Source organism: Eptatretus burgeri, chromosome 17 (genome assembly GCF_056783735.1).
Source record: "Eptatretus burgeri isolate ZD-2024b chromosome 17, Ebu_testis_v1, whole genome shotgun sequence".
Classification (NCBI taxonomy): domain Eukaryota; kingdom Metazoa; phylum Chordata; class Myxini; order Myxiniformes; family Myxinidae; genus Eptatretus; species Eptatretus burgeri.
The window spans coordinates 12005635-12029593 of record NC_140977.1 but is presented as its reverse complement, the minus strand read 5'-3'; positions in this window follow the sequence as shown (position 1 = coordinate 12029593).

The following is a 23959-nucleotide window of genomic DNA, read 5'->3' as shown; positions in this document are numbered from 1 at the left end:
GCTATGGTAACCGTTCCATGCGTCGAATACTGTCTTGCGCTTCCCGTTAGGTACGCGTCTCGCCTGGTGGAACGGGATTGGGTGTGGTGGGTCTCGCGGAACGCATGCTTGTTCAAGGCCTGAAAGTCGACGGTGCGTCGCGGCTTGCCATTCTTTTTCGCGCAAATTACCATGCGGTGACACCATGTCACCGGCGTGCCGACGGGTACTTCCTCCAACACGCCGAGCCGAACGTCCTGGTCGAGGCCTGCTTTTACCTCATCTTGCCAATGTATGGCCACGGAGATGGGAGTGTGATGGGCAACCGGTGTCGCGTTCTCACTGAGCATAAGACGTAGTGGCGGGCCGGTCATTCTCGGTAGTGGCTGGTGTGGGCACGTGTTGAATGTGCTCTGAGCATACATCCTGAGTAAATGTGACTGTAGTGCCTCTCTGTTGGCCTCGGTCGCTGGCATGGGGAGTGCGGTCGGCTTGGTCGGCGGCTCCGCGCGTCGCGGGCAGTCGCACAATTCCGAGGTTGTCAGATTCACCTCTCCGAGTGTTGGGAATCTGTCCGAGATCATTCCCAGGTCCATGCAGGCCGCGCGGGAGAGGAAGATGCGGTCTGAAGAGTCCGTCACAAACGCGATTTGGCGCGTCTCCAATCTCCGAGCGTCATCACTGTTACCGGCGAATCTGACTACCACGGCTCCGAGGATACGAATTCCTCTGTTGTTTGCGGCCTTCATGGTCATGGATACAGGTATGAGGTCCTCGGTACTCAGGCCCATTTGTTGGACGACTTTAATGCCGATCAGGCAGCTCTGGCACCCCGTGTCTGCCATAGCGGGTAGGGTTACCGCGCGGGTGTGTTTCAGGAGGTTAAAACCCAGCGCTTTGTAATCCTCGCGCTTGTTGGTGAGAGTGAGGTTGACGTATGGCTGCGGGTCGGATATGCGTTTCATCCACTTATCGCACATATCATCGTACAGGTGGTGAGCGAGGGGAAGCGTGCGCATTTCGTCCTCTGTGCTGGCCATGGTGACCGTGCATAGCTCGACGAAGGCTGCCGTCTGCTCGTCGTACATCCCGTCGGTCTCCTTAGATGGGGGTCTTGCCGATCGGCCGCCCAGGCACGCCTTGTCGAGGTGATTCTGGCGGTCACACTTCCGGCACTTTTTACCGTATCCGGGGCACTCGGCGCGTCTGGCGCGCCATTGAGGCGTTTTGCCGTGGCCCACCTCGCCGCAGTAGATGCATACTCCTTCGGGCTTGGCCTTCCGTTTTTCCGGCCTGGCTCCTACTCTGGCGCGGACGTCCTGTCGCTTTCCCCGCCGATACGAACTACTGATCGCGTCCGTGCTCTGAGTGTCAAGCAGGCGCGATGCCGAGCGTTTTCCAGACTCTTTGGCCTCGATATACTCTATCATGTCCTTTAATGGCATGTCCTAGTTCTTCTCACCGAGTAGGTCAAGTTGTATTGCTTGGTCCGCGATGCCACGGGCAACCACGTTGCGCAATATCTCTTCGGTGAAGTCGTTGACCTGATCGCACCCCGCCTTGGTGCACTTCATTTCCTTACTTGCACGTGTCCGCCTGCCCCTTGATGCGGGCGTGGAACGCGACCGGACGGGCTCCCGTGTCCCTGCCGCATGTTAGACAGGGCCACTCGAGCTACCATCGTGTTCTCCGTCCGGACGGCGAGCGCCTTCATGGCGGCGAGGACGTCTTCTTCATCGCTGCCCACGAGGCTCCGACCCGCCGCGCGAGTGAGGTCCTTTCTCAGCTCCTCCTCACAGCACTCCAGTAGCTGCGCGACTATGTCAGGTCCGACAAGCTTAGTACCTGTTTTGTATTCGCCCCAGCGGGTTATGAAGTACGACCAGGCCTCGCCCGTTCCGGCCAGTGCTATGGAGGGACGCTTGAGTTTCTCCATCTTGGCATTCGAGCTCGCCGCCCTGGGGGCGGCGACGTGCACAGTGGCGTGTATACTCAACATGGCCGCCACCACTGCCGCCTCTGCGTGTGTAGCCACATAGTCACAACCCTCGATCGGGCACTCTGCTTCCACCGGCGCCATAGGAACAGTTATTCTGGAGTAAACGTTCTACTTTCGGTGATGCACACGTGTGTACAGTGTCCTGGGGGTGAAGATTGGGTACAGAACCCGAGAAATCCAAACTCACTGTCGACGTTCTCGTGGTCCGTTTTCACCCAGTCGCGTCCTCCTCAGCACCGACGATCTTTACTCGACTGCATCAAGCTGTTTGATTATAAATAAGAACAGAGTTCAATTTGTTCGACCACTTTATTAGCGTGGAACGACAATAATCAAACAAGTATTGAACAGGTTGAAACACCCACAACATCCCTGGCTCCGGCTCAGGCTGCGCATGCGCACTCGCACAGGGGACCGTCGATATGTAGAAGTACCGTAAAGTACAATGTTCTCTAACTGGGACAATCAGAGCTTTCCCAACATCTTCATTGAAAGGTCTATCGGAGTTATATTTTGTACCCAATGTCGAGGCTCTTGAAATGGGGAAAAATGGAAGGTATTTATTTATTTATTACGTACTAACAGGTGTACGTGGCGCTGCCCGGTGCTCTTCTCATCCGATAGTCATGATGAAGAAATCAATTTTTTTAATGGGGACCGAAAACATTTCCCTCCACTCACTGACACAATGAAACGGGTTGGGGCAGTGGCTTACTGAGGGTGTCCGGCGCCTGGGGGTGGGGGCGTGGGGGGGGCTGTGGGTGGGCATGAGATAAGTTTTGCATCCCCCAAGTGTTTAACCCGAATCCTTCCAACAGGGTCTATTTGTATCCCAGGCCTACATTCTGATGTGTTATCTCTATTTAGTTTTATGATGTACAGGTATATCAATATTTGTGCAGGTAATAATTATATAAATAAATATGTACCGATATATATATATATATATATATATATATATATATATATATATATATATATATATATATATATATATATATATATATATATATATATATATATATATATGTGTGTGTGTGTGTGTGTGTGTGTGTGTGTGTGTGTGTGTGTGTGTGTGTGTGTGTGTGTGTGTGTGTGTGTGTGTGTGTGTGTGTGTGTGTGTCTGTCTGTCTGCGACCGCCGTTTCTCGACGACCGCCGGTCCGATCTGATTGAAACTTGCCAGGAATATTGCCGGGGCCCCGCAGATGTGCCTTTTGGAGGTTTGATATCAATCGGACAAGCGGTTCCCAAGTTACGGCCATTTTACTGCTTTTTCAGTGTTGAAAAGGTGCATATTAGGGAAGCTGAAGGTGTCGTTCCACCTTCTCACCTTATCATGCCAATTTTTCCCCAAATTATTAATAACCGGACGATCACCAGTCCGATCGGATTGAAACTTGCCAGGAATATTGCCGGGGACCCGCGGATGTGCCTTTTCGAGGTTTGATATCAATAGGACGAGCGGTTCCCAAGTTACGGCCATTTATCTGTCGACCAATGACAAGACACGGTGCTATGACGGCACGAATGACGTTACAATTAATGTTTATTTATTTATTTATTTATTTATTTATTTATTTATTTATTATTATTATTATTATTTTTTTATTTTTTATTTTTTGCACCATTGATGGTCCAATCTGATTGAAACTTGCCAGGAATATTGCTGGGGACCCGCGGATGTGCCTTTTCAAGGTTTGATATTAATCGGACAAGCAGTTCCCAAGTTACGGCCATTTATCTGTCGACCAATATCTGCGAGAGAGGGGACGGGAGAGGGGGGGATGAGAGTGGGGGCGAGAGAGAGGGGCGAGAGAGGAGGGGGGAAAGAGGAAGGGTGAGACTAGGGGGATAGAGAGGGGGAGAGAGTGGGGGCGAGAGAGGGGGGCGAGACTAGGGGGGAGAGAGAGGGGGTGAGAGAGAGGGGGGTGAAAGTGGGGGGCGAGAGAGAGGGCGACGAGAGAGAGAGGAAGCGAGAGAGGGGGCGAGGGAGAGGGGCGAGAGAGGGCTGCACATACTGGCACTCACCTACGGGCCCGACCCTACGGGCCCGTACTATTATATATATATATATATATATATATATATATATATATATATATATATATATATATATATATATATATATATATAGGCCCCCGAGGAGGAGTGATGTAAGCGACATTTTTTAATGATATGATGATGATGATAGGCTCGAATGATAGGGTAAGGGTTAAAATAGTGCTATATGGCATTAACTCCAAAATGGCCGATGTGTCCCTTACATCACTCCTACTCGCGGCACCTCATATATGTATATATGTATATATTGTTGTAGATTTCCCGCCCGTCGGCGTGCGAACGACCGCGTCTAACCAATAGCGGTCGCTTCGCCCACCGAACGGACAATCCAGTCGCGGCTTTCCGGATTAAAGCCGGAAACCAGCCACGGGTGTGTTTTTAACCACACCACAACCTTATCCGTACTCTACCCGTGCACTACAGGGTCCGACCACCAAATCTTCGATTTAACTAATTGTTCGCGCGGGTAGGTTACCGAGAGATTGTACCTCAACGGGACAGCTTGGAAACGAGCCGCTTAAGCAGCTCGCTTCCTTTTGGGATAACCGAGTGGGGTATTATCGTGCAGTCCCGTTGGACCCGATCACTTTACCGGCTATTTAAAAACCAACTACATTCTGAGTGCAAGATGGCAGCTTAAGGGAAGAGGACGCAACAAACAGGTTTACATTCACACAAGGACATTTATTATAATAAAGCACGTATGCAATTAAACAAGGCAAAACACGTATGCAATTGTACAAGCAACAAAAGCACGACAAAAGAACTGCGACCTTCTATACGAAATGCAATGCAAACATTTACAGCAGACAAAGCACTTAACAATTTCCTACTTATTAGACGGGCCCATGGACACACGTACACACACACACACACACCCAAGAAATGGTGGTAGAGGCCTTTAAGAACAAGCTCCAGCTCGGAGGACAGGTGAGCTGAAACCCAGGACCTATCTCGAACCTTTCCAACTCGTGTGGTCTTCAAGTTGTTCGGACCCAGGCTCCAGCGAGAGCGAGTTGGATCCAATCGCCGTGAGCTGCGATCCTTCCCGACCTCCCAGAATCCTCCCGCGCTTCTCAACACGTGCTGGTGAGACGAGGCACCGATCCTTCCCGTCGATGCGTCGTTTCACTGAGGAACCACCTCCAAGAAGAGGTCGATGAGTCGCACCAAGCCGGGAACCAAAATGGAGAACAAAGAGCTCCACAAATCAAGAAGAAGAAGAAGCCGCCATTCGCAGCTCGAGCCAAGCAACCGGCTAAACTTCCAAAATAAAGCAGCTCGAAGCAAAAAGCTCTCCCGAGCCAAACAGAAGCCGAAGCTCACTGAACCACCAAAGCACAATGCCTCCAAAAAGCCTCCTCCCGAGCCAGGCCTCAGCCGAAGCTCACTGAGCCAGCCGAAGCAAAAAGCTTCTGAAGGACTCAACCCGAACCCAAGCCAAACAGGACCCGAAGGTCTGCTGAGCGACTACTCTCTGCCGAAGCAAAAAGCTTACTACTAAACTCCCAACACGAACAAAGAAAAGATCTCCTCTTATCCTTCTCCCGCCCTTCCCCCGCTCCCGGCATGACTCATGACTCATGCCCTGGTGCTCCATCCCCCGCTCAGCCATGGGTGGGAGGGAGTTGTTGACATCATGAGTCACGGGACGGCAGGGTTCTTCTTGCTCTTCGCAGAAGAAGGGGAGGGATGTGTCCATTGTTCGTTCCCTAACTATTAAATTGATCCGCAGTGCATCTTATTTGATTTCTGAACACTTAAACAATGGAAGGTGAGCTATCTAGGGAACAAGCACTTCTCGACATAGCTGACTAAAGGAAACTGTATGTTGTGTGCAATCGAATTCCAAATGCGTAACACTACCCCCTCCCCTCTTTACAGACTCGTCCCGTGTCGTCAAATTTTCGTGTGACCAGCATGTGTAAGTTTTCCCCTCGTATGTTCTACCTTCCGATCCCCGAGCGCTACATTTCTTTATTCATGTCCCAAAAATAAATAACCCAATGCACTGCGTAACTAACTAAACGAACTCTCAGACTCATTCGGACAACTTAACTAAAATTGCCGGCGCTAAAACAAACATGCAGGTGGGGTTCCACGTATTTACAATTTCCACTCAACTTATCCATTACTTAACCATGGCCCAGGACCTGTGATCTGTGAAAGGGAAAAGGTAAAAGTCATTACAAAGTCATTGGTGCAGGGGAATGGATGGAGATGGTAGCAAAACACAAATGAGCATGATGGATGCACGGGCTGCCTGTAGGGCAGTCCTTGCAAAACTGGAGGTTCCTGGCGCACATGGTGATGGATGGACGCAGGGGCAAATGCAAACACGGGCTAGCAAGGATGGGGTCATTGCAGAGGCAGGCAAACGAGGCATGGCAAGGCAAGTCCATGCAGAACAGGCGGCTGCAGCACAACAGGCCGGCAAGTGAAGCTGGCCGGCCTATGGTGTGGTTCCATCAGGTCTGGAGGGAGTGCGGTGGTGCCGGCCTCTCTGAAGGCGGGCTCGGACCTAGCCTACTGTCTGCCCCCACTCTATCGCCTTTGCCTGTCTCTGTCCATACCCACTCCCTTAATTTGCCACACAACACAACAAAATTTAGCCCCTCTTTATTTTTATTTCCATTTTATAATTGTCTCCCTAACCCCCTTTATCGTCATTGTCCGGCTCGCCTATCCTGTCAACCTAGCCTACTCCCAACCCCTACATTCCCTCTCTGGAGGGGAATAGGGAGAGACAAGCGTCCTGTCTCGAGGCCCAATGAAGCCTCAGAATGGCCTCCTCAGAGTTCAGCGATCTACCAAGGTGAGTCCAGTGGCCAACAACGAGCGAAGGGATGGATGGTGCGAAGGGGTACATCTCCTAACTCCCCTAACATTTATTACACCTGAAACTACCCCAGGCTTTCCAAAAAAACGCCTCACACTTTAAAACTATCGGTTCTAAAAACCATGATTCCCGTCGCCTGTGTTGGTGTCCATTATAAATTTGGGCCTTGCCCTCAAATTTTCGTTCGTGCCCTCGCACAATTTCCTGGCTGGGCAGTGTGGCTCAACTGGCAGGAACTCCCCCTCTGCCGAACTCTAACCATGGCACCCCCAGGCCCGCAGGCTGCCTCCGAGCCTAGCTGCTCCCTGCAACGCGGGGGGGGGAGGGGTGCCCTCTCTGGCATTGCCCCCCTCCGATGCCCACGTGGCGTGTTGATGCCCCGGGTCCTTTTCCGAGGGTCGCCCGTGCCCACTACACTGCCCCCGTGGCATTCTGGCGCTACGGGTCCGTTTCCGACGGGTCGCCCGTACCCACTACACTATCCCGGCCCCTCTTGGGCCCTTGGCCTCCTCTGGCCGACTAGTCCGGTGCCCGGGATGCCCACTAAACAAAACTCAACTTTCCACAGCCACGCTCCCAGCCGGTCCATGAACTCCTGCACCCCTCCAAACGGGTTTCGTGCCTTGTCTCAACACCAACAACAGAACGACTTCCTTTTCGTAAATTTAACTACCCACTAACTAAACATTAAACTGACCCTGGGGTCTCTTGGGTGGGAATCACTCCTCCCCCCAATCAGTCATCGCACCATGCATACCACATTCGCTCCACTCACACACTTGGGCCCACTGTTCCACACTCATTCCTCACACACTTTCCATTTCGCAACTCACACCAACACTCTATACTGCCATCCTACCTAATTAAATCCCCTAACTAACTCGTGCTCCCTCGTCAGCCCTTAAATCAACGCACATTCCTTTTACTCAACGTAGCTAAGCTACGTCTCCACGACACATTTCCAGTCTGTCCATGTCTCCAAAAATCCAAAAATTCCCATTTCCTAAACCTGAACTAAAATCCCTCTAATTAATCCTTTCCACGCGTTCCATGAGGAACAACCCATGTCCCCATGAAGCCAGTCTAACTATCGCTAACCCATTTCCCTAACTAGTACTTCCTGTGCCCCCGAGCAAGGGGGTCTTCCACCCCCTGCCTGGGGCTCATGTCCACTCGAAGTGGCAAGGCTCGCTTTACTTCTTCTTTTTTCTTCTTTTGCGCACACCAGCGTGGCAACTCACAGCCTGCGCTCTTTCCCCGTGACGTCATGGCAGCTGCTCGCGCTTCGCTCACCTCGTCCCTCCTCGGACGGTACCATCCGGCAGGGATTTCCCCTCCTGCCGGATTCCAACCATGCAGCCACGACGTCACCCTGCGCATCCCAAGCAAGCCCCGCATTCGAGGGGTTCCCCACGCGAGCACATGTGCTCTGCCCGTCCATAACCAGCGCTGCGGAATCCCTGATGGCGTCACTCGCACCCCGAACCTGCACAGTTTCTCGCACAAGCCGGGGTACGCATAACGCATCGGGGGAGCCGCATCACACGCTCTGCGAACAGAACGTGCAGTGCAGGCCACATGAAGCTTTATATACACGCTCACTTGGAGAACCCGTCCGATCCGAATTCACATTTCCAGCCCAACTTGTGTCCGTCCCGCGGGATCGGCTTGCATCCACCGCGAACGTTTCCGGACCAGATTTCACTCGTGCAGATGCGCACGTGGCGGCCTCGTGCGTAGCACAGCACGGACCCTGCGCTCGCTGCTGTGCCAATCTGGCACGGTCCTCAAAACAGCTACAGCCGCTACCCGGCTCTTGTCCGTCATCTGTCGCAGTCGTAGTCGCCATTCAACACGCACACTCCTGCGTGCCACGACACTCACACACCTCACCATTACACTAGGACATGCGGTTCCGGTCTTCCGCATGCTAACCGCCATCTCCCTCTCATACCGCCACCTCATACACGCGGTCTCTCTCACACACACCATACTACTCACACACGCAGTTCCTGTCACGCTGTGTTTCATATGCACACGGTGTTTCATCCACACACGGTGTTTCATCTGCACACGGTGTTTCATCCACACACAGTTTCATACACACATGGTGTTTCATCCACACACAGTTTCATACACACATGGTGCTTCATCCACACATGGTGTTTCATCCACACACAGTATTTCATCCACACGCAGTGCTTCATCCACACACAGTGTTTCATCCAGACGCAGTGCTTCATCCACACACAGTGTTTCATCCACACACAGTTTCATACACACATGGTGCTTCATCCACACATGGTGTTTCATCCACACACAGTATTTCATCCACACGCGGTGCTTCATCCACACACGGTGTTTCATACATACACGGTGTTTCATCCACACACGGTGCTTAATCCACACATGGTGTTTCATCCACACGCAGTTCCTGTCACATACGGTGTTTCATCCACACACGGTGCCTCATCCACACACGGTGCTTAATCCACACATGGTGTTTCATCCACACGCAGTTCCTGTCACATACGGTGTTTCATCCACACACGGTGCCTCATCCACACACGGTGTTTCATCCAGACACGGTGCCCCATCCACACACGGTGTTTCATCCACACACGGTGCTTCATCCACACATGGTGTTTCATCAACACATGGTGTTTCATCCACACATGGTGTTTCATCCACACACAGTGTTTCATCCACACACGGTGCCCCATCCACACACGGTGTTTCATCCACACACAGTGTTTCATCCACACACGGTGCCCCATCCACACACGGTGTTTCATCCACACACGGTGTTTCATCCACACATGGTGTTTCATCCACACACAGTGTTTCATCCACACATGGTGTTTCATCCACACACGGTGTTTCATACACACGCGGTGTTTCATCCACACATGGTGTTTCATCCACACACAGTGTTTCATCCACACACGGTGCTTCATCCACACATGGTGTTTCATCCACACACGGTGTTTCATACACACGCCGTGCTTAATCCACACATGGTGTTTCATCCACACGCAGTTCCTTTCACACGGGGTGTTTCATCCACACACGGTGCCTCATCCACACACGGTGTTTCATCCACACACGGTGTTTCATCCACACACGGTGCTTCATCCACACATGGTGTTTCATCCACACGCAGTTCCTGTCACACACGGTGTTTCATCCACACACGGTGCCTCAGCCACACACGGTGTTTCATCCACACACGGTGCTTCATCCACACATGGTGTTTCATCCACACGCAGTTCCTGTCACACACGGTGCCTCATCCACACACGGTGTTTCATCCACACATGGTGTTTCATCCACACACGGTTTGTCATCCACACGCAGTTCCTGTCACACGGTGTTTCATCCACACACGGTGTTTCATCCACACGCGGTGCCTCATCCACACACGGTGTTTCATCCACACGGTGTTTCATCCACACGTGGTGCTTCATCCACACACGGTGTTTCATCCACACACGGTGCCTCATCCATACACGATTCCTCATCCACACACGGCGCCTCATCCACACACGGTGCTTCATCCACACATGGTGCCTCATCCACACATGGTGTTTCATCCACACACGGTATTTCATCCACACACGGTGCCTCATCCACACACGGTGTTTCATCCACACACGGTGTTTCATCCACACGCGGTGTTTCATCCACACGCGGTGCCTCATCCACACACGGCGCCTCATCCACACGCGGTGCTTCATCCACACACGGTGTTTCATCCACACACGGTGCCTCATCCACACACGGTGTTTCATCCACACACGGTGTTTCATCCACACGCGGTGTTTCATCCACACACGGTCCCTCATCCACACACGGCCCCTCATCCACACACGGTGCTTCATCCACACACGGTGTTTCATCCACACACGGTGCCTCATCCACACACGGCGCCTCATCCACACGCGGTGCTTCATCCACACACGGTGCCTCATCCACACACGGTGTTTCATCCACACACGGTGCTTCATCCACACACGGTGCCTCATCCACACACGGTGTTTCATCCACACACGGTGTTTCATCCACACGGAGTTCCTGTCCTCAACATTTCGGCATTTTCATTTCGGCACCCTCTCAAACATACATTTCGACACCACACACCGGAACAACCACGCTGGGAATTAGCACCACCACAATGGGTCCCGGGGTTTCCATAACCCCCAAGCTCCGCATGCACCCTTTTGCAGCACTTGCCCCCTCTAGCTCGCAAGGCTCGACCGGACTCTCCTCGTCACGATCCCCCTCAAGGCGACACAGTCCCTCCCCTCGTTCCTGAAGGAGGCCATCCTGCTGCTTGCATCGGGTCCCAACACATTCCACCAGCTCACCCCCATTGTCCTCCACTACGTGTGTGTGTGTGTGTGTGTGTGTGTGTGTGTGTGTGTGTGTGTGTGTGTGTGTGTGTGTGTGTGTGTGTGTGTTCGTTTTTAGTTTCTTCCACCTCGTCCAATTCATCCTCTATCTCCCGTGTCTCTGTTTCCGTGACTATTTGCGTTTTCGTCACCTTGTTCGTTTCCTTCGTCTCCACTATTATTTCTTCCGTCGTCACCTCGTGTCTCGTCTTACACATTTCGGTCTCCCCTTTTAATTTTTCCCTCTCCGTCAGCGTCTCTCTCTCTCTCTCTCTCTCTCTCTCTCTCTCTCTCTCTCTCTCTCTCTCTCTCTCTCTCTCTCTCTCTCTCTCTCTCTCTCTCTCTCTCTCTCTCTCTCTCTCTCTCTCTCTCTCTCTCTCTCTCTCTCTCTCTCTCTCTCTCTCTCTCTCTCTCTCTCTCTCTCTCTCTCTCTCTCTCTCTCTCTCTCTCTCTCTCTCTGCCGTTACGAGTCTCGTCCAACACGTCTCGCATATTATTTTGTCCTCCACCGCGGGGCCGACACAGTCCACACTCCCCCTCAGCTCGCTCGCTCCAGCACGTGGCACCGCCATTTTGAGCTCCACTGCCCGCGTTTCGCTCCTCGCAACTGCCATTATTGCCTTTTGCCCAGCTCGGAGATTCAGCCCCATGCGCTGCATTTCACCCCGCATTTCTTTCATTTCCTCTTTCATTTCGTTTTTCATATCGTTTCCCACTTGTTGCACATTCGTTTTCATGCCATCTTTTGTGGCCATGTTATGCTTCATCTCTTTTTAGACTACATCATCTGCATCAACATTTCCCCCACTTGGATGATCTCAGCCGACCCCGACGAAGCCGAATCGCCTCAGTCGGTCACGGTTTCGCTGGGGGCCGAGGAGGGATTTTGACGGAGGAGGGGAGGGGTGTCATACACCGTGGCCACCGCCGCTGCGCCCATTGCGGACTCATTTGCGGGGAATAGTCAACCTGCATAATGGGAGTGTCCTGCATGGTCATTTCGCCCTGAGCCATGATTTCTAACATTTCTAAATTCATTACCCCCTGCTCCCGTTCGCCTTGAACTGCCATCTTGCGTATCGGAAATAATTTAAACTCGGAATTTAATGGAACCGGAGGGTCGCCTCGCACACCCTTGATCCGGTTCCGTTAATTTAGTGTGGAGGGGATGAATCTGTATCCCACTCCTGACACCAGTGTTGTAGATTTCCGCCCGCCGGCGTGTGAATGGCCACGTCTAACCAATAGCGGTCGCTTCACCCACCGAACGGACAATCCAGTCGCGGCTTTCCGGATCAACGCCGGAAACCAGCCATGGGTGTGTTTGTAACCACACCACAACCTTGTCCACACTCTACCCCGCGCTACAGGGTCCGCTTAAGCAGCTCACTTCCTTTTGGGATAACCGAGCGGGGTATTATCGCGCAGTCCCGTTGGACCCGATCACTTTACTGGCTTTTAAGAAACCAACTATATTCCGAGTGCAAGATGGCAGCTTAAGGGAAGAGGACTCAACGAACAGGTTTGCATTCACACAAGGACATTTATTATAATAAAGCACGTATGCAATTAAACAAGGCAAAACACGTATGCAATTGTACAAGCAACAAAAGCACGACAAAAGAACTGCGACCTTCTATACGAAATGCAATGCAAACATTTACAGCAGACAAAGCACTTAACAATTTCCTACTTATTAGACGGGCCCACGAACACACGTATGCACGCACACACACCAAAGAATTGGTGGCAGAGGCCTTTAATAACGAGCTCCAACTTGGAGGACAGGTGAGCTGAAACGCAGAACCTATCTCGAACCTCGTGTGGTCTTCAAGTTGTTCGGACCCGGGCTCCAGCGAGAGCGAGCTGGATCCAATCGCCGTGAGCTGCGATCCTTCCCGAGCTCCCACGAATCCTCCCGCGTTTCTCAACACGTGCTGGTGAGTCGAGGCGCCGATCCTTCCCGGCGATGCGTCGTTTCCCTGAGGAACCACCTCCAGGAAGAGGTCGATGAGTCGCACCAAGCCGGGAACCAAAATGGAGAACAAAGAGCTCCACAAACCAAGAAGAAGAAGAAGCCACCATTCGCAGCTCGAGCCAAGCAACCGGCTCAACTACCTTCCAAAACAAAGCAGCTCGAAGCAAAAAGCTCTCCCAAGCCAAACAGAAGCCGAAGCTTACTGAACTAGCCGAAGCAAAAAGCTTCCGAAGGACTCAACCCGAACCCAAGCCAAACAGGACCCGAAGGTCTGCCGAGCGACTACTCTCTGCCGAAGCAAAACGCTTACTACTCAACTCCCAACACGAACAAAGAAAAGATCTCCTCTTATCCTTCTCCCGCCCTTCCCCCGCTCCCGGCGTGACTCATGACTCATGCCCTCGTGCTCCATCCCCCGCTCAGCCACGGGTGGGAGGGAGTTGTTGACATCATGAGTCACGGGACGGCAGGGTTCTTCTTGCTCTTCGCAGAAGAGGGGGAGGGATGTCTCCATTGTTCGTTCCCTAACTATTAAATCGATCCGCAGCGCATCTAATCGATTTCTGAACATTTAAACAATGGAAGGTGAGCTATCTAGGGAACAAGCACTTCTCGACATAGCTGACTGAAGGAACCTGTATGTTGCGTGCAATCAAATTCCAAATTCCTATCAATATGTATATGTATACATATATATATATGTATATGTATATGTATATATATATATATATATATATATATATATGTATATATATATATATATATACACATATATGTCTCGACCCATTTATACAGGGTGTAACAAAATACTGGAATCATATATTAATTTTTGTTTTTCAGGATACAACCTATAAAAATGGATGACTATCTAAAACAAAGCTTAATTGGTCCTCTTACATGTCGGAGGTTTAAGCCAGAGAGAAACTTGACAAGAATTCCATCGCCGACATCCAATGAAGCCTCAACAAGGAACAGTGTTAAAGTTAATGAAACAATTTCGTGAAACTGGAAGTGTGACAGATAAAGAAAGAAGTGGTCATCCGCGCTCAAGGACGTAGATGCTTTGATCACTCCAGAGATGTTTTAACAAATGCTACTATGAGTCACCATCGATCAACACGAAAAATTGGTCAAGAACTGGGAATAAGTCATATGTCTGTTGCATGCATTCTAAAGAGAAACAAATCCCAACCTTACAGAGTCCAATGCGTGCAAAAGCTTCACGGGGGATGATTGCGACAGACGTGAGTTGTTTTGTGACTGGATAACAAAACAGGAATTAGTGCAACCTTCAATTTATTATAATATCATGTTCAGTGATGAGACTCTTTTCCATCTCAGTGGAATGGTAAACCATCATAAGTGCCGTTACTGGGTTAATGAGAACCAACCCCCATTGGACAGAAGGGACTCATGTTCAGAATGGCCCAAGTGTAATGGTCTGGTGTGGCATCCATGGGACAATCTCACTCGGACCATCCCTTTCTTGAAGCGACTGTAACTGGAGAAACATATGTAGCAATGTTGAATGAAGTCTTCGAGCCTCACTTAGATGACATGCCGCTTGAAACATGACGACGTTTCTGGTTTCAGCAGGATGGGGCACCTCCACATTTTGCCTGTTGTAACTCGGCACTGGTTAGATGCCATGATCGCAAGATGATGGATTGGTCAACATGTACCATTGGCATGGCCCCCTAGGTCACCAGACCTGACTCCTCTAGATGTTTTTCTTCTCCTCTGACTCCTCTGAACAATAGAGGCATTGAGAGAACGTATTCGAGAGGAATGTTATGAAATCAGTTTAGATACACTGCATGCAGTCGTTGAAACTACAAAACGCCGAGTTTATAACTGCAAAGCACACCACGGATTACAGTTTTAACATTTGCTGGAATAAAAGCCTTTGATTCCGGAATTTTGTTACACACAAAGAGAACAACATGATTCCAGAATTTTGTTACACACAGAAAAGAAAAAATTAACCAATGATTCCAGAATTTTGTTGCACACAAAGAGAACAACATGATTCCAGAATTTTGTTGCACACACAAAATAAACAATTAACCAATGATTCCAGAATTTTGTTGCACACAAAGGGAACAACATGATTCCAGAATTTTGTTGCACACAAAGAGAACAACATGATTCCAGAATTTTGTTACACACACAAAATAAACAATTAACCAATGATTCCAGAATTTTGTTGCACACAAAGAGAACAACATATGATTCCAGAATTTTGTTACACACACAAAATAAACAATTAACCAATGATTCCAGAATTTTGTTACACACAAAAAGAACAACATATGATTCCAGAATTTTGTTGCACACAAAGAGAACAACATGATTCTAGAATTTTGTTACACACACAAAATAAACAATTAACCAATGATTCCAGAATTTTGTTACACACAAAAAGAACAACATATGATTCCAGAATTTTGTTGCACACAAAGAGAACAACATGATTCTAGAATTTTGTTACACACACAAAATAAACAATTAACCAATGATTCCAGAATTTTGTTACACACAAAAAGAACAACATATGATTCCAGATTTTGTTACACACAAAGAGAACAACATGATTCTAGAATTTTGTTACACACACAAAATAAACAATTAACCAATGATTCCAGAATTTTGTTACACACAAAAAGAACAACATATGATTCCAGAATTTTGTTGCACACAAAGAGAACAACATGATTCCAGAATTTTGAAACACACACAAAATAACCAATTAACCAATGATTCCAGAATTTTGTTACACACAAAGAGAACAACATGATTCCAGAATTTTGTTACACACACAAAATAAACAATTAACCAAAGATTCCAGAATTTTGTTACACACAAAAAGAACAACATATGATTCCAGAATTTTGTTACACACAAAAAGAACAACATATGATTCCAGAATTTTGTTGCACACAAAGAGAACAACATGATTCTAGAATTTTGTTACACACACAAAATAAACAATTAACCAATGATTCCAGAATTTTGTTACACACAAAAAGAACAACATATGATTCCAGATTTTGTTACACACAAAGAGAACAACATGATTCTAGAATTTTGTTACACACACAAAATAAACAATTAACCAATGATTCCAGAATTTTGTTACACACAAAAAGAACAACATATGATTCCAGAATTTTGTTGCACACAAAGAGAACAACATGATTCCAGAATTTTGTAACACACACAAAATAACCAATTAACCAATGATTCCAGAATTTTGTTGCACACAAAGAGAACACCATGATTCCAGAATTTTGTTACACACACAAAATAAACAATTAACCAATGATTCCAGAATTTTGTTACACACAAAAAGAACAACATATGATTCCAGAATTTTGTTGCACACAAAGAGAACAACATGATTCTAGAATTTTGTTACACACACAAAATAACCAATTAACCAATGATTCCAGAATTTTGTTACACACAAAAGAACAACATATGATTCCAGAATTTTGTTGCACACGAAGAGAACAACATGATTCAAGAATTTTATTACACACACAAAATAACCAATTAACCAATGATTCCAGAATTTTGTTACACACAAAAAGAACAACATATGATTCCAGAATTTTGTTGCACACAAAGACAACAACATGATTCTAGAATTTTGTTACACACAAAATAACCAATTAACCAATGATTCCAGAATTTTGTTACACACAAAGAGAACAACATGATTCCAGAATTTTGTTACACACACAAAATAAACAATTAACCAATGATTCCAGAATTTTGTTGCACACAAAGAGAACAACATATGATTCCAGAATTTTGTTGCACACAAAGGGAACAACATGATTCCAGAATTTTGTTGCACACACAAAAAGAACAACATATGATTCCATAATTTTGTTGCACACAAAGAGAACAACATGATTCCAGAATTTTGTTACACACACAAAATAAACAATTAACCAATGATTCCAGAATTTTGTTACACACAAAGAGAACAACATATGATTCCAGAATTTTGTTACACACACAAAATAAACAATTAACCAATGATTCCAGAATTTTGTTACACACAAAAAGAACAACATATGATTCCAGAATTTTGTTGCACACAAAGAGAACAACATGATTCTAGAATTTTGTTACACACACAAAATAAACAATTAACCAATGATTCCAGAATTTTGTTACACACAAAAGAACAACATATGGTTCCAGAATTTTGTTGCACACAAAGAGAACAACATGGTTCTAGAATTTTGTTACACACACAAAATAAACAATTAACCAATGATTCCAGAATTTTGTTACACACAAAAAGAACAACATATGATTCCAGATTTTGTTACACACAAAGAGAACAACATGATCCTAGAATTTTGTTACACACACAAAATAAACAATTAACCAATGATTCCAGAATTTTGTTACACACAAAGAGAACAACATGATTCCAGAATTTTGTTACACACACAAAATAAACAATTAACCAATGATTCCTGAATTTTGTTACACACAAAGAGAACAACATGATTCCAGAATTTTGTTGCACACAAAGAGAACAACATGATTCCAGAATTTTGTTACACACACAACATAAACAATTAACCAATGATTCCAGAATTTTGTTACACACAAAAAGAACAACATATGATTCCAGATTTTGTTACACACAAAGAGAACAACATGATCCTAGAATTTTGTTACACACACAAAATAAACAATTAACCAATGATTCCAGAATTTTGTTACACACAAAAAGAACAACATTTGATTCCAGATTTTGTTACACACAAACCGAACAACATGATTCTAGAATTTTGTTACACACACAAAATAAACAATTAACCAATGATTCCTGAATTTTGTTACACACAAAAAGAACAACATATGATTCCAGAATTTTGTTGCACACAAAGAGAACAACATGATTACAGAATTTTGTAACACACACAAAATAAACAATTAACCAATGATTCCTGAATTTTGTTACACACAAAGAGAACAACATGATTCCAGAATTTTGTTGCACACAAAGAGAACAACATGATTCCAGAATTTTGTTACACACACAAAATAAACAATTAACCAATTATTCCAGAATTTTCTTACACACACAAAAAAAATAATTAATCTATGATTCCAGAATTTTGTTGCACCCTGTATAATGTTGAAAAATCCCACCTTGCTGCACAGAGTTACAACCAAATCCTTTCTGGGGTACAAAACGACCCCAGTTGTTTTTGTTCATTTTTTTGCACACTGCATATGATTATTTCACATGGTATTTGTATCCAGCAAGTTCTCTCTCTAAAAATTTTTTTAACGATTGTGTTTGTTCACTTTATCACTAAAACATCATCCAATCAAAATATGTTTCCAAATTGATGTGAAACTTCAGCAGATTGAATGAAATTTACTGCTTCCGAGTTGGGGTCATAAAAGTCCCCAGTTGGAAGGTTAATTTTAGATTTTAGATTTATTCATTTATTTTTCTTAGGTTTGTTGACTTTATCAATAAAACACCATATTTGGTCGTTGATATGAAAGTTTGGTGGATTTAGTGAAATTGAATGGTTTTGAGTTGGGGTCCGAAAAGACCCCATTTGGTAAGATTAGGTCGTAAAATATATTTGTAGGATTGGGGTTAAGGAAATGATACTCATGGAAAGAAATATAGGAAATGGTATATATGTATCATGAGAAAGGAAATAAGAAACTTGAAGAAGCTTTGACGCTGTTTTCCAGCATTATGGATATTGCACGTGATTTTGTCCTCGCAAATACAACAGTGATTAGGATTTGCAACAACAAAGATAAGATCATGCACGCACCGAGTACGTGCTCGATCTGTGGCACCTTCCAGTGGAGTGAAAATTCAAAAACCACGAAGCTCTGCAAGGGGGGAAACTTTTTGGAGGAAAATCATTGTATGAATCTGTGGGAAAATCACTCTCGATTTCTGAACTACTTTGCAGGAACACATGGAGTTCGTAAACCGAGAGATTATGTATAAAAATTCAGCATTATGCATGTATAATTCAGAGCTAATAGTAAAAAAAACAAATGCTTGAAATGATATTGATTCTTTGCCTCAAGTAACCATTAACCATTCAGGCCTATTCAGCAACTCCTCTTATTCACAACACGACGCTCACCAAACTCTCTCTCTCTCTCTCTCTCTCTCTCTCTCTCTCTCTCTCTCTCTCTCTCTCTCTCTCTCTCTCTCTCTCTCTCTCTCTCTCTCTCTCTCTCTCTCTCTCTCTCTCTCTCTCCCACACAATCCTTTCTTCCTCTTTCATCTCCGCCTTTCCTTCGCTGTTGGCTTTCAAGCCTATCTCGTCATTGTGACATGGCACAACGGCCCCTTGTTCTCTGCTATGCCAGTTGCCCACGTGATGCGCCGACGCAGCGAACATGCCTGCGAGAACCCACAACTCGAGAAGGTTTGTGATCGCATGGTTCACTTTTACTGGGACACTGAGACTGGAGAGGGTTCATGATCACGTGCATCCCATGCATAGCACTATTACCTCGCAGTTTTTTTTTGTTTTTTAATCTAATACTGAAAAACAAGGGATTTACCGATTGGCATGATATTTCTGCTGACATACTAATATTTGATTCACATTATCACACATAACTGAAATATCTTAACGATCCATAATTTTATGAGAATAGCTAAATTCTGGGCGAATTTGTTGAACTGGTTGTGAATTTCGTCCTCCTCCCCCATGCCCGGGGGTAAATACACCCCTCTGCAACCACTCGGTATGCCACTGGGTTGGGGATCACTTAATATTACCTTTCAAGTTGGTCCACTAGATATGAGAAGTAAATTTAACATTAATTTATTTTTGCTAGAAACAAAGCAAAATATTTGCACTGTATGAAGTTCACAAACAAAAACTTGAGTTCAACATCTTGAAGCCCTGTGTCTTAACCCAAATATGGAGATAATAACCCACGACACAAGCCGAACGACAATTTCCTCTTTTTCATGGGGTTGATGGAATGATGACATTCCTCCATATAGATATATCCAACGAGCATTTTTCATGTTTTAACCCAGAAAAAAGAAGTAAAAGAGACGTAAATCTCATTGCCCCCGTTGTTTTAATAATTTTGGTGTCTGGAGTTAAATGGGCTAGCCCATATTTATGTACAACTAAAATGGCCACCAGTCTACCAGTCAGCCATCTTTGATCAGATCACAAAATAAAGCGAGGCGCATGTTTATGCCATCATGTGCTGTGCTTGTGCCAAGTTTGAACAAAATCGGACCATGCATGTCTGAGAAATGGTTGGGGACACATTTAATGAACAAAATAGCTACCAGTGCCAACTCACTCCTCACCTTTCTCCCTCAATTCTCCCCACTCACCCTTCTCTCACCATTCACCCCCCTCACTCACCATTCTCAAAGTTGCCCCCCCTCTCATCCACAAAGCTACCTCCTTCCCCTGCCCTCTCACCTCCATCTTATCACTCCACCTCCTCAAATTCTCATCTGCTTTCTGCCCCCCTCTCTTGTCCCCCCTCTCCCCAAGCACCACAGACACTTTTCTCCTTTTCATCCGGCCTCCTCCCCTAGCTATTCTGCAATCCCCCACACTCTTTCAACAACTCTCCCTTACCTCCCACCCTCCCTTGTCCTACCCTCCCCTCCCCTCCCATCCCCTGCACCCAAAGCCTCCTCCCCCCCCCTCTTCATTAACAGTGTGGACCTCAAATATCTGAGGCCTTCGCTCAAACCTTACAGATCTTTCCATACAGGTCGCCACTGACAAACCAGACATAATCTGCCTAACAAAAACTTTCCTCCCTCAAGACGTCTCTGACTCCCAAGTATCTCTCCCTGGTTACTCCCTCCTCCGGTGTGACAGACTTGAGCCTCATCCTGGTGGAGGAGTTGCTCTCTTCATCAAAGACTCAATTCCTCACTCTCCATGCACTGCCCTCACTCCCCCACACCCCCAGGAATACCTCTGGCTACGGCTTCCCTCCACTCCCACCTCATGTTTATATGTGTACTGTACCATCCACCGAACAGTGATGACTCCATTTACACCTCACCATCCGAAAACATGGACCAACTTCTAAATTCTCATCCAAACTCTCTCTTCCCTTTTATGTGGTGACTTCAATTGTCATCATGCCAGTTGGCAAGGTGTGGGTACCTCTCTCACCTGTCATGGCACCTCAGCAAAAGCTTTCTGCGACTCATTGGGACTGACTCAATCAGTCAACTTCCCGACCCAGATCCCAACCAATGGTGCTCCATCTCTTCTGGATCTGATTTTGACAAATTTCCCTGACAATATCTGCTGTTCTTCCTTTGCTCCAATCGGTTCTTCTGACCACGTCCTTGTCAAAGTGGACATCTCTCTGGCTGTTATCAGAGAACCACCTCAGTGCCATCGAGTCTGGAATTTCACTAAATCTGACTGGCAGGGTCTCCATGCAGCCATCAAACTTCAAGACTGGTCTTCCATCGCTACTTTCTCCAACATCAACTCATCCTTGGAATTCTTTCAAAGAAACTCGCTCTCCCTCATGTACAGATTTATCCCCTCTCGTCTTCAGTTGTCCTACCCTTCCCCCCACCCATGGTTCACTGAAGCTTGCGTTGAGGCAGTTGTCCTGAAACAACTTGCTTTTTCCTCATGGAAAGCAAACCCAACTGAGTGTAATCTCAGTTCATTCCATAAGGCTCGGAACAAGTGTGTATCTACCCTCAGGAGAGCCAGAAAACAACGTCTTTCTAAGCTCAAGTCTGAACTCTGGAATCTGTCTCCCTCCTCCAAATCCTGGTGGCATCTAATCAAATCTGTTTCTGGTGTATGTTCCCCCTCCATCCCCTCGCTTACCTCAACTGTCCGCACTGCTGATACCGCACGTGCAAAGGCTGAATGCCTAAACTCGGTGTTTGCATCAAATTCTTGTGTCCAAAACCCATCACTTTCTCTACCCACCTTACCCATTCGCACCCAACTGTCCCTGGACTGTGTGTCCTTTTCTCCTGACAAGGTGGAGAGAGAGAGAGTTTCCTGTCAAATCTCAACTCAGATTCTGCAACCGGTCCAGATGGCATCAGCCCACGTGTCCTAAAAACCTGCTCCTCTGCTCCTGCTCACCCTCTGTCTGTTCTATTCATCCTCTCAAGGTCATCTGCCATCTGCTTGGAAATCAGCAAACATTACTGCCCTGCATAAAAAGGTGCAACAACAGATCCCTGCAACTACAGACCAATCAGCCTTCTCCCAATCATCAGCAAGGTTATGGAATTCATCATCGCTTCAGACATGAAATCCTTCCTCTTCTCCAATGGCTTGATTTCCGATCATCAATTTGTTTTCAGACCAGGTCACTCAACACTTGATATGCTGCTTCTGCTCTCCCAACAATGGATGGAGATCCTCAATGCCAGACATGAAATCAGAGCCACATCCCCGGATACATCGCATGGTTTTGACATGGTCTGACACCCTGCCCTACTCAACAAACTCTCTTCATATGGTATCCAAGGCCATCTCCACTCATGGTTCGCAGACTTCCTCTCCTGTCGCAGTTAACGTGTAGCCCTAAATGGAGTTCTTTCATCCCCTCTTCCTGTCCAGGCTGGAGTTCCTCAAGGTAGCGTTCTGGGCCCTGTTCTTTTTCTGGTTTTCATCAATGATCTCTCCGACTCTCTGGAAAATCCTCTATATGTCTTTGCTGATGACTCCACCCTCTGCCGTACCATCTGCCATCCCTCATATCATCAAGCAGCAGCTTCTTCACTCTCTGCAGATCTGGATAAAATCACAAGCTGGTCCAACATGTGGAACACGTCTTTCAATCCAGACAAATCTCACACTCACTTTGTCTCTCCGAAAGGACCGTTTGGAACCCCCCCCCCCCATCCACTTTCTCAACAATCCTCTTGAAGAAGTCCTTTCATTCAAGCTTCTGGGTCTCTATCTGCCATACTCTTTCCTGGGAAAGTCACATTTCCAACCAGGCCTCCAAAGCCAGTCACCGACTGGGAATCCTCCTTTGTGCAAAGTCCTTCCTCAGCCCACCTGAGCTCCTGACCACATTCAAAGCTTTCGTCCACAGTCTGATGGAGTACTGCTCTCCCTTCTGGGCTGGTGCTCCTGCCTCCCACCTTTCTCTGCTTCACTCTGTGGAAACCAAGGCATTTCGGATCATTGGCGTCTCCCGTGATGAGGCTGAGTCTTTGGGCCTCTCACTCTCTCACCACAGGCAAGTCGGTGGTCTTTCTTGTACCGTCTCCTCTCCGGTCTTGCTCCCCCCTGCTGTGTCCACGATTTGTCCCCACCATATTTCCGCAGGGCGCTCATGGTCCGCCAACAACCCCCTTCTGGTAAAACTACCAAAATCACGAATCACTGCTCACCTTCACCCTTTCATTCCTCTTTTTCCCCACCCTTGGAATAAACTTTCTCGCTCTGTTCGATCCCATTCTTCCCTCCAGGCCTTCAAAACAGCTGTTCACCACCACCTATTATATTGTCCCCCATCCAAATCCTCGATCTTTTCTACCCCCGTTAATCCACCCCTCACTCACCTCCTTCAAATTCCCTGCTTTCCTTTGTTATACCACAACCAATGAAGTGTTCAGAGGCATCTCCCTGTTATATATACCCATAATAGTATTGAAAGGTAAGCCTGGTGTTGGCTTGGTGGTTCGGGGTGGCTGTTTTGGGA